Below are 10343 nucleotides of genomic sequence, written 5' to 3'. Positions count from 1 at the left end.
GAGCAAGGATCCAGGTGTTGCTGAAACTAGAATGGTAAGTCACCCAAGTGAAGGGCACAGACTTCGAAAGTTGTAGGTTGGGTCTGAGGCTCTAAGACCATTTCCTTATCACCTTAATTCCCTACCCAACACTAGAGTTAATTTGTGTTACTCACAGGAAGTACGTTTGCTTGGATGACTTACTTAATGACACCAGCTGTGCCTCCTCCCTTATCCATTGCCCCTCCTAGTAACTACACACCACCGACATTTTCTAGGCAATAATAATTCAGGACACTCAACTTGAAGCTTCTTCAATGCATAAAAACAGACATTTTAGAAGTTTTGACTTTTAAGAAAGCTTCCTGAATCTTCTCAAAGCAACAGGGACCCATAAGGACCGACTCTGTTGGTATGTCCCTTTCTGTGAAACCAGACAGAGCATGATTTCTGTGCACGTGTGTGTTCTTCATTGTAATACAGTGCCTCTATCACACAATTTGTGACTCTTTTTTGATGATGAATGGCCAAAAAAAGGGAGAAATGAGGAGAAAGTAGACCTGAGACGAAGGGGGAACTAAGAGGGGGGAGGGGCACTACAAAATAAGGCCACGGAATGAGAAGAGAAAGTAGGGGGTTTGAGGGGCTTCAGGGGCTTGTGGAGTTTGTCACAGGAGAGCAGCTCTAGGGCACAAAGACATTGGGGATTGGATGAAGGGACTTTAGAGAAGTAGTGGTCTGAGTTTTGGGCCTATCATTTAATGTCCTTTGCAAGATGCATTGGAATGCCTTTTCAATCAGTTTGGTGGCAAACTGTGCTTTTTATACACAAGCTGTTAATATCAGAAAAGGAGCCACACAGGAACTAAGAATTTATAAGCCTCTTCCTCCTCTTCCATTGGATAAATGCCAAGACATTCTAGATCTTTTTTTAAAATTATTTTTTATGTTTGTTTTTATATGAGAGAGAGAGAGAGAGAGAGAGAGAGAGACCAAGACAGAACCCGAAGCAGGCTCCAAGCTGTCAGCACAGAACCCGACTAGAGGCTGGAACCCAGAGCCATGAGATCATGACCTGAGCCAAAGTCTGATGTTTAACCAACTGAGCCACCCAGCCACCCACTCCTGGGACATTGTAATGCCACTCTGGAGAAGAGCCCTTGGGCTCTTCAGTGCTTCTCATCCTGAGAGGATGAAGTTCCTAAAGAGAAAGCCCTGTTGAATGGCTAAGGGGAATTTGTATTGACAGTTCTCTCTGTTGGGTGTTTCGGCCAAGGAGGGAAAGAGAAAGCAGAATCTTCAGTATCAGAGCTAAATGATAAAAGATACCAAAACAGTATTTCCATAGAGAGAGAGATAGTGCCTCATAGAAATTCTTCTCTGGAGTAAAACAGTGAAACATAGATCTGTACTTATGCCACATTTTCACTATTAGTTCTTTTAAAGGCTAATATTTAAAATATTTATCCACTGCCTAGGGTATAGATACCAATCATTAAAGCCAAATAGACATTTGGGTGCCTGGGTGGCTCAGTGAGTTGAGTGTCTGATTCTTGATTTTGGCTCGTCATGATCCTTGAGTCCTGAGATTGAGCCCTGCAGTGGGCTCTGTGCTGAGTTTGGAGCCTGCTTAAGATTCTCTCTCCCTCTCTCCCTCTGACCCCTTCTTTTTCCCCTACTCACACACACACACTCTCTCTCTAAAAATACAAAACAAAAAAAACCACACACACACACACACACACACACACACACACACACACACACACACACACAAAACAAAGAAAACCCTAAACAGACATTAACTTTCTTTTGCTGGAAAGAGGAGGTGGTGGGATTGACGGGGGCATTGTGAAGGGGGCTGGGCTTGAAGCAGTGACTGTTCACCAACCAGTTGAAAATATTTCAACATTTTAAGAAAAAGTATGACCATGTTGGTACTGATTATCAGCCTTGGTCCTTCCTCTCCTCTCTTCCCCTTGGTAGCTGTAGCCTTTTTTGTCCTTTCCTTGCCTTCGCTAATGTGGGGTGATCCTCCCTCACTCTGTAAGTTACTTCTTGTGCTTCATGTCCTGAGTGAATCTGTGTGTGAGTGACCAGGATCGTAAAGGTAGACTTACTCATGGGATGAGAAGGAAGCTATGTGGCATCCCTGTGATACCTCCATCGCCATGGGAGCCAAGGTGGGTTATTGGCAGGAAGACAGAGAGTGCCCATGGTGGAAGAACAGTGTTCACGTGGAGAAGCGATTCTACGACAGATGCATGAGTTCAGGTGATCAGTAGGAACACCCTTGTAACCACCATGAACCTGGATCGTCAGCACTCGGTCTTCAATTCCAGCCCAGCAGCACTGACGAAGGAAGCCCATTGCTCACATTTCTCAACATGGTACATGCCAGGCAGGCAGCCCAAGTGTCAGCCCAAACCTCTCTCTGATTTCACACCCGGCCTGGCACGGTTGGTAATGATCCAGACGTGGGCTCTGAGCACAAGGTCTGGGACAGTGTATTGCGTCTTCCACTGACTGCCTGAGTGCTTCTTGCTTACGTCACCACTCTAAACCATCAATCTAAAATGGGGACATTAACTGTTGTTAATTCACAGGGCTGTTGTGGAAATTAAAGGAGTTAGTGTTTGCGAAGAAGCCAGCATGGTGCCTGGTGCATAGTAAGTGCTCAGTTTTTAAAAGTACTGTTATTGTCATTTTCCTTCCTTTCCTCTATGCAGCTGCTGAGACTAGCTTGACTCCCTAACACCAATCCTATTTCTCGTTTATACTCATATCCAAATTTTGAAAATAGCTTAGTTTGTGCTAAGACACTGCTTCTCAACTCTTTTTTAATTCATGAACTTTTGATAAACATAAAAATATTATGCCCAACTCTCCAAGGAGATTTTTAGTGGGACTTGCCTCTACTACCCTAACTCCCTATTATTCCTCTTGATGATAATCAGTGAACTATAGCACAGTTTTTTAACGACACAATTGTTACTTATCCAATTTGACTATGTCCAGTAAATTCCCAAGCAGTTAAACAATCTGTCCAATGTAGGCTGTTACTCCCCCGGAGGCAGACCATTAGGAAACGCCTCAGCAAATGTGTGGGGATTCACAGAGCTGGACTTAGAAGAAGGAATGCGTGGTGAAGGCTATGATGGTGAATTTGGACTCCAAATTCAGAGGACTGAACAGAGTTGAAAGTTAAGAAGGAGGTCAAGTTTAACAAACCAAAGAGAGACAATGGAGTACTGAGCCAAAACGATGGAAAGCCTGGGACTTCAGATACAGATTTACTCTAGTAATAAAGGTTGGAATCTAGAATCAAAAGAGGAAGAGAAGGAAAAACAAACAAGCAAACCGACAAACAGAAGATCAGAGATAAGCAGGGAGTCACTACCTGGACTACTAGGTACTGTGTCCAGTGACTGGCTTTCATACGACAGCCAGGGAGTGATCTGTAGTGGGTAAAGCATCCAAGACCACCTAAGGGTTTAATGGTTTGAGGAGAATTAACTCCTTGATTTGCTCAAGTCCCACTGCAGATTGCGTACTCATATGGCACTTGTAAAGTTAAAAACAAAAATGACCCTTTGACAAATACACGGTGGTAATAGCTTTAGGCCAAAGTCATCAGTAAGGGCTAAAACCGGGGGGGGGGGGGGGGGGGGGGGGGAGGTGAATGTGATGAGAAAGAGGATATTTGCATGGGTCAGTTTATCTCCCCAGAAGATACTTAATAATTGCAGAGGGAAAATAGTGACTTTATATGGAGACATTTGGGAGACTACCTTAGCCAAAAGATCAAAGTTAAAATCAGCGGTATGGGGAAATATAGATTATCATATGTCTTCTGATGCTGTGCATTTAGAAAGCACAAAAGTGACGTTGGAGGAGACTGAGGGAACATGACAACCAAATGCATTGTGCAGTCTGGGCTGGATCCTGAACCAAGAGGAACCTCAGTGGGAATCTGACATTTGAATATGGTGTATAGAGATATTAATAGTATTCTGCCAATTTGAGTTCTTGATTTGAATCATTATACTATGGTTATGCGTGACATCGACATTTTAGGAAGCTGGGAGAAAAGAATATGTGAACTCTTTGTAATATTTTTACCAACTTTTTTGAAGTCTAAAATTACTTAAACATTAAAAGCTAAAAAATAATTTTTTAAAAGATCAAAACCTATAATAGCATTCGGAAAAATAGTAGGCAACTGCTAAGCCCACAATAGTTACTTAATGAAGGTGGTAGTGATAGAAATTTCCATAGTGCCATAGAGCAAGGCTGAGAAGTCCAATAAGAAGCACACAGAAACTGCTCCAAAATCCAAGAACTTGACTGAGCTAGGGAGAAACAGGAAGAAGCATTGGCCCTTGTGGAAGGGACTGTCAGTTGCTCTGCTCAGCGTTACACGAGAAAGTGGATGTGACGGCTCTAGCTTCGGTAGCCACAGTATTGAAACCACACATTGGAAGGGGCGCTTCGGAATCAAAGGAGGCAGGACGTAGATGACATTGCAGAGTTGCCACACCAGCCCTAGACCGCCCCTAAGCAGACTACTGCCACAGGAGAGGAAAATACACTTCTATTGTGCTTTACCTATTGTTACTTGCAATCTATTTCCATTAGCTGAAGCTAGTCCTACCTGGGTTTCCAACTTGCTCTAGCTCTAAGATACAGGACATGACTCAGTCGCAAGCTATGTCCCTCCACTCAATGACTTCTGAGTGGCCAGATACATATCCCATCCTCTGACCTCACCTGCACTATTCCTTTTATATTGTTTCCACAAATCCCAAAGATTAGGCCAGGCTTATGGGGATAAGTGGTGTCACACTGCTCTTCCAGAGGTGCAATTATCACAGGCAAAGTCCTGGGGCAAAGACGGGAAGAGCCACCGCATGGCTTTCAAGGTCCTTCAAACGACTCCTCTATATTCTCACACCTCCCCCTTCACTGGTCCTACCCTTGTTCATTTGTGCCCCAGACCCAGTGTTCACCTGTGCTTCCCTGTGTTCTGTGATGCCTCAGAATCTTTCCACATACAATTTCCTCTTCCAAGAACATCCTCTGTTCTACTTTTCACCTGTACAACCTCTTTTATTCTTTAGATTTGTGCTTAAATATCACATCTTCCAAAAATCCTTCATGACCGTGGAAGATGGGGGTAGGCCACTCTGGTGTGTCAACAGCTGAACTTCATCTTACCCCTATCACATTGCATTATAATTACTTGTTCACTTGTCTCTATAGACATAATGATACTGATTTTCACCCTTCGTCCTTTCTCCTGTCTTTTCCCTTCCACTAGGTAGCTGCAGCCTTTTGTGTTCTTTCTTTGCCCTCTCTCAAAAGGTGTGATTCCATCAAAGCACATCTCCAGAACCAAACAGAATATCTGGCATATAGTATGGCTTCAATAAATAATGGATGGATGAATGGGAGACTTTTTTAAAGGTTTATGTTGGTCATGACTTATGCCGGTGTGTAATATTGGATGGCACAGAACATCTCTAACCTTCTCAAAGTCCAGATACGGTTAGCTTTTATGAGACCATCCAGACCCCCCACAGAGCCCAGCTGCAGCACTGTTTCATAGCAACTCATTCCCCAAACAAGTCCCCTGGAAGAATTCCCACAGGAGGGGTTGGGGTGGAGATGGGCAGGACTTTCCTGTGGGCTACATTGATTTCATTAATCTCGTTCTCACTACTCAGCCAGTAGAACAAGTAAGTCAAGTTATATGTACTGCTGCCTCCAATTCGGGCTGGAAAGAAAAAAAAGAAGCCAGTGTTCCACATCATAAAGAGAAGCAAAGGAAAAATAATGAGGATTTAAAAGAGGTTGATGATTTTAACACCTCTAGATCTACACTCATTTGCTCAATACAGCAAACCTTAGTTAGCAAAGTAAGACAAAAAAAATGTCCCGTTAAAGAAGCACACAGAACATTTGCATTTGAATGAGTGAAATTCCAAAACCTCAATACTGTAAAGCAGCAGCTGTGGGGTGGTGGAAAAAGAGTTTTGGACTAGGATCTGGGCTCCAGGCCTGGCTCTGCCACTCCATAGCTGCGTGACTGTCCAACTCAGCCGGTCTCAGCTTGGGTTTTTTTCTCCAGTAAATGGAACACTGCGCTAAATGATCCCAACAACCCCAAGCCAAGTGAAAACCTCTCTTGTCGTTGTGTGTAGCAGACACAAATGGCAGTTTCCAATCATCCTCACCCTCTGGTCACCTAGCCCACAGCTGGGTAAGTCTGTTGGTCCAAGAATGGCATCTGGAGAGAAGGTTTATTCTTCTATAGTTCCCCCAATGCCTCTGTTAAGCGGTTGGAAAATGCTTTCAAATTTGGACGTTGCTAGGCAGAGGTGAGAAGTGAGTCTAGCCTGATTTTATTTAAAGACCATAAAAATCTATAAACCTTTTCTTGCTCTGTGCAGAAAAATCTTTTTTCAGAAGCTAAGGAGTCAAACAACATTTTGTGTGCGATCCTGCTCTGTCTAAGGTAAGGGTTACCTGCCTATAATCTCTGTCCATTCTAGATATCCTGGGGCCTTCAAGAATGGCTGCCAGAGGGGCGCCTGGGTGGCTCAGTCAGTTGAAACTCGGTCAGTTGAACCTCCGACTCTTGATTTGGGCTCAGGTCATGATCTCATGGTTGGTGGGTTTGAGCCCTGGTTTGGGTGCTGTACTGAAAGCATGAAGCCTGCTTGGGATTCTCTCTCTCCCTGTCTCTCTGCCCCTCCTCCACTTATGCGCGCATATATCCTCTCTCAATGTGAATAAATAAACTTTTTAAAAAAAGAATGGCTGTCAGCACTATTCTTTGGCAGCTATTGTGTATTTCTTTATGAAGCCAGTGTTGTTGTTTTTTTATAATTTTTTTTATTAACGTTTTTATTTATTTTTGGGAGAGAGACAGAGCATGAACGGGGGAGGGGCAGAGAGAGAGGGAGACACAGAATCGGAAACAGGCTCCAGGCTCTGAGCCATCAGCCCAGAGCCTGACGCGGGGCTCGAACTCACGGACCGCGAGATCGTGACCTGGCTGAAGTCGGACGCTTAACCGACTGCGCCACCCAGGTGCCCCGTGAAGCCAGTGTTTTTTATAATGTTTGTTTGTTTATTTTTGAGAGAGAGAGAGAAAGAGAGGAGAGAGAAAGAGAGAGATCATGAACAGGGGAGGGCACACAGAGAGAGGGAGACAGAGAAGCCCAAGCAGGCTCTACATGGTCAGCACATAGCCTAATGTGGGGAGAATCTGACCTGAACAGAAATCAAGAGCCAGATGCTTAACCGACTGAGCCGGTGCCCCAATAATATTTCTATTGTTATCTCCTTAAACTGTTAAAGTATGTAAGTCCTACACTCCTAAGTATTAACAGTATTTGATTTGGTAAGAATGTACCGTGTGTAAATTTCCAAATGGAAACTTCACATAAAACATTATTTAACTGTCAAAAAGCCCCTTTGAATGAGAAATGAGATATCTCCATTTTACAGGTAAGGAAACTGAAGCTAAAATCATATAAGTATCTTGCCCACAGTTAAACCAAGGGTGGAGTTGAAATCTGAACCCAGGGCACTTCAACTTTGCTTTTCTACTCATTCCCCTGTCCTTCTGAAGGTCAGGTGCATCTCTTTCACTTCTGTAGTTTTTATTTCCAAAGACTCACACATTTTTTATATATAAGAAATATTTACTAGCATCATTTGAGTGCATCCCATATACTCCCTATAATTTCAGTATAATCAATTTAGAACCTTATTAATAGTGAAGAGGCCACATTTCGTACAAGACGCTCAGGGTGACCTTGAGGTAAATCCTAAAGAGGCCTGATGGTTCAGGACTGCTTCTTCCCAGGCTGCTGTGAACGTGGGGTGACTGATAAGCTTCAGAGAGGCCACCCATGAAGTTATAGTTATTCTGCTCTGAATGAAGATGCAGAGAAATGAAAAGATAGGGAAGACTTTAGGGAAAGACGTAGTACTAGACTCAATGGCTGAATATGGAAAGCAGTGGAAATGGACTCCTCTGCTCACAGACTGGAAGGTGGGTGATGTTCATCCTAACACTGGGATCAAGAAAACAGAAAGTGCTTGGTGGTGGGGACAGAATGGATTGTGAGGAATGTGTAGGGCAGTTAAATGGACACGTCCAACTTTACATGTGGCCGCAACGTTTATTCAAACTTTGGTTTGAAGCCTACAGTTAAGTGAAAGCTGAAGCTATGTGACTAGACAAGGTGGAAACAAACCGTGAAGCATGAGAAGGTGGAGGGATTGACAGGAGTTGCACTGATGGTTAGGAGGTGATCAAAGGGAGGAAAAAACGTCACTAAATGGCCCAAGAAGAAACAGGGAGAAAGTAGAACGAAAACGGGGGAAAATGTTGAAGGACATTTTTAGGAAAAAGTAACCAAAGGTATAAAATTTCAGAGAGCTTAAGATTGTCTTAAACTAATCATGAAAAAATTGCCTTAAAATTATTGCAACAGATGACTTGACTTGTAGAAATTCAGAGTGAACTAATTTGTGTAATTTGTCCATTATGTGTCATTCTTCAGTCCCTAAGAGCCTTGAAAAACAGATATTACACTGGTAGAGAAAAATGATTCCAGGATGGGTCATGGAAGAGAGTGCTAAAAAAATTTGTTTTGCCTACTTTATAGTTTTGATTGAGATTACAGAAATAAATCTTATTAATTTTACAAGTCAATAATATCCACCCCAAGGATTTATATTTATGAAATAAGTAAAACTCGAATGCTGACTTAAATCCCAGGGTGGGGGGGGGGGGGTGGTTCTTATAATGAGAAATCCTCAAGAGATGAATTTGATTGAGTGCCTGCTGAGAATTTTACATTGTAGTATTAGTCAGACTTCTCAGGATTTAGCTCATCATATACTTTTCCTTTATTAAATTTTTTTTCTTACTTTGCTAAGCATTCCAAAAATCGATTGGGATGCAGTTAGCATTACTAATGTTGACCTTACTATAGTGGAAATGACCTCATTATCACTCTTGATGCCAAACAGAATCCAGGACAGATTGTGATCTTGGTCTGAGATGAACAAAACAATATGAGAATGAAAAAAAGAAAGACACTTGGAACCAGTCTCTCACAGAATCCTAATCTGATAGTCTTAAAAAAAAAATCATGAAATTTTGGTTCCGATGCCAGGGTACACCACCGATTTAAGCGACAGCATGTGTCACGTTGATAGAACTCCATAAATGAAGTTGTCACAGGTATGTATGTAAAACAATGGAAAAACCCCTATCTGCACTCATTTGACCAGCGGCTTCTACTGTCCCTTATGCTGCAATAAATTTAGACACCTGTCTACCCAGCAGTACCCCGTCCACCACCAAGACACAATTTCAAGTATGGCCTTTCCTGCTATATTTCAGTTCCCTTTCATCATTTACTCCATTGCTACTCATGCCATTTTTCTTTCATTTGCTCCACAAATATGGTGACCACCTTTCTATGTTTCTGGTACTATTTTAGTGGCAAACAAGACAGACAACCACCTCTATGATGGTTGTATCTTAATGAGGAGATGGAGCCAACGGCCCTGGATGCTCATGTCCTCCCCACTTTTGGCAGCACAGCAGAGAGCTTGGAAAGGAGATCTGAGTTAGTTGAACAGGCTAATTACTAGTGTATCAGGCTAATGACAAGTCGCCATGTTCTGGAGTATCCCTTCCAAGGCCACCTCCCCGACCAGGGATCTTGTGTCGTCTCATGGATGCTTTCCGACCTTGCCCCTCTTCTCAAAAGGCACACCACAAATACACAGAACATCCCCAGGGAATGTCCTCCTTTATTGGAACCTTGGCCATGGGACATGCAGACCACCTGCACCCGGTATAAGACCTAACAAGTAACAAGAGTTAGAGACAATGTATATGTTCTATTACTTCTCTGGATGTTTTTCTCCAATAAACTCTGTATCTGAATTGGATGGTGTTGCAATAGATAAACAGATAAAATCCATTTCTTTTTAAGACCAATTTTTTTAAGTTTGTTTATTTATTTATTTATTTATTTATTTATTTATTTATTTATTTAGAGCATAAGTGGGGAAGGGGCAGGGAGAGAGGCAGAGAGAGAGGATCCCAAGCAGGCTCTGCACTGTCAGCGTTAAGCCAGATGTGGGGCTCACACTCAAGAACTGTGAGATCATGACCTGAGTCGAAGTTGGAGGCTTAACAGACTGAGCCACCCAGGTGCCCATTTTTAAGATGAGTTTTGACAGTGATAAGTGCTATGAAGGAAACAAAACCGTGCAATGGGACAGGGGGGTCTGATCCTAGGTAAGGCCTACTATAGTTAGGACAGCCA

At 42.8% G+C, this 10343-nt stretch overlaps 1 long non-coding RNA gene across 1 annotated transcript; it reads left to right on the top strand.

Moving 5' to 3' along the window:
- Positions 1-1812: 1812 nt before the first annotated feature.
- Positions 1813-9958, top strand: LOC109497385. The gene is made up of 4 exons (XR_002737217.2): positions 1813-2648; positions 6432-6496; positions 9031-9244; positions 9507-9958. It is a non-coding gene; the product is annotated as an uncharacterized LOC109497385 (long non-coding RNA).
- Positions 9959-10343: the final 385 nt, after the last annotated feature.

This window comes from Felis catus, chromosome A2 (assembly GCF_018350175.1).
Source record: "Felis catus isolate Fca126 chromosome A2, F.catus_Fca126_mat1.0, whole genome shotgun sequence".
NCBI lineage: Eukaryota > Metazoa > Chordata > Mammalia > Carnivora > Felidae > Felis > Felis catus.
Note: the sequence above shows the minus strand (reverse complement) of the source record. Positions and strands in the feature narration are given on the sequence as shown.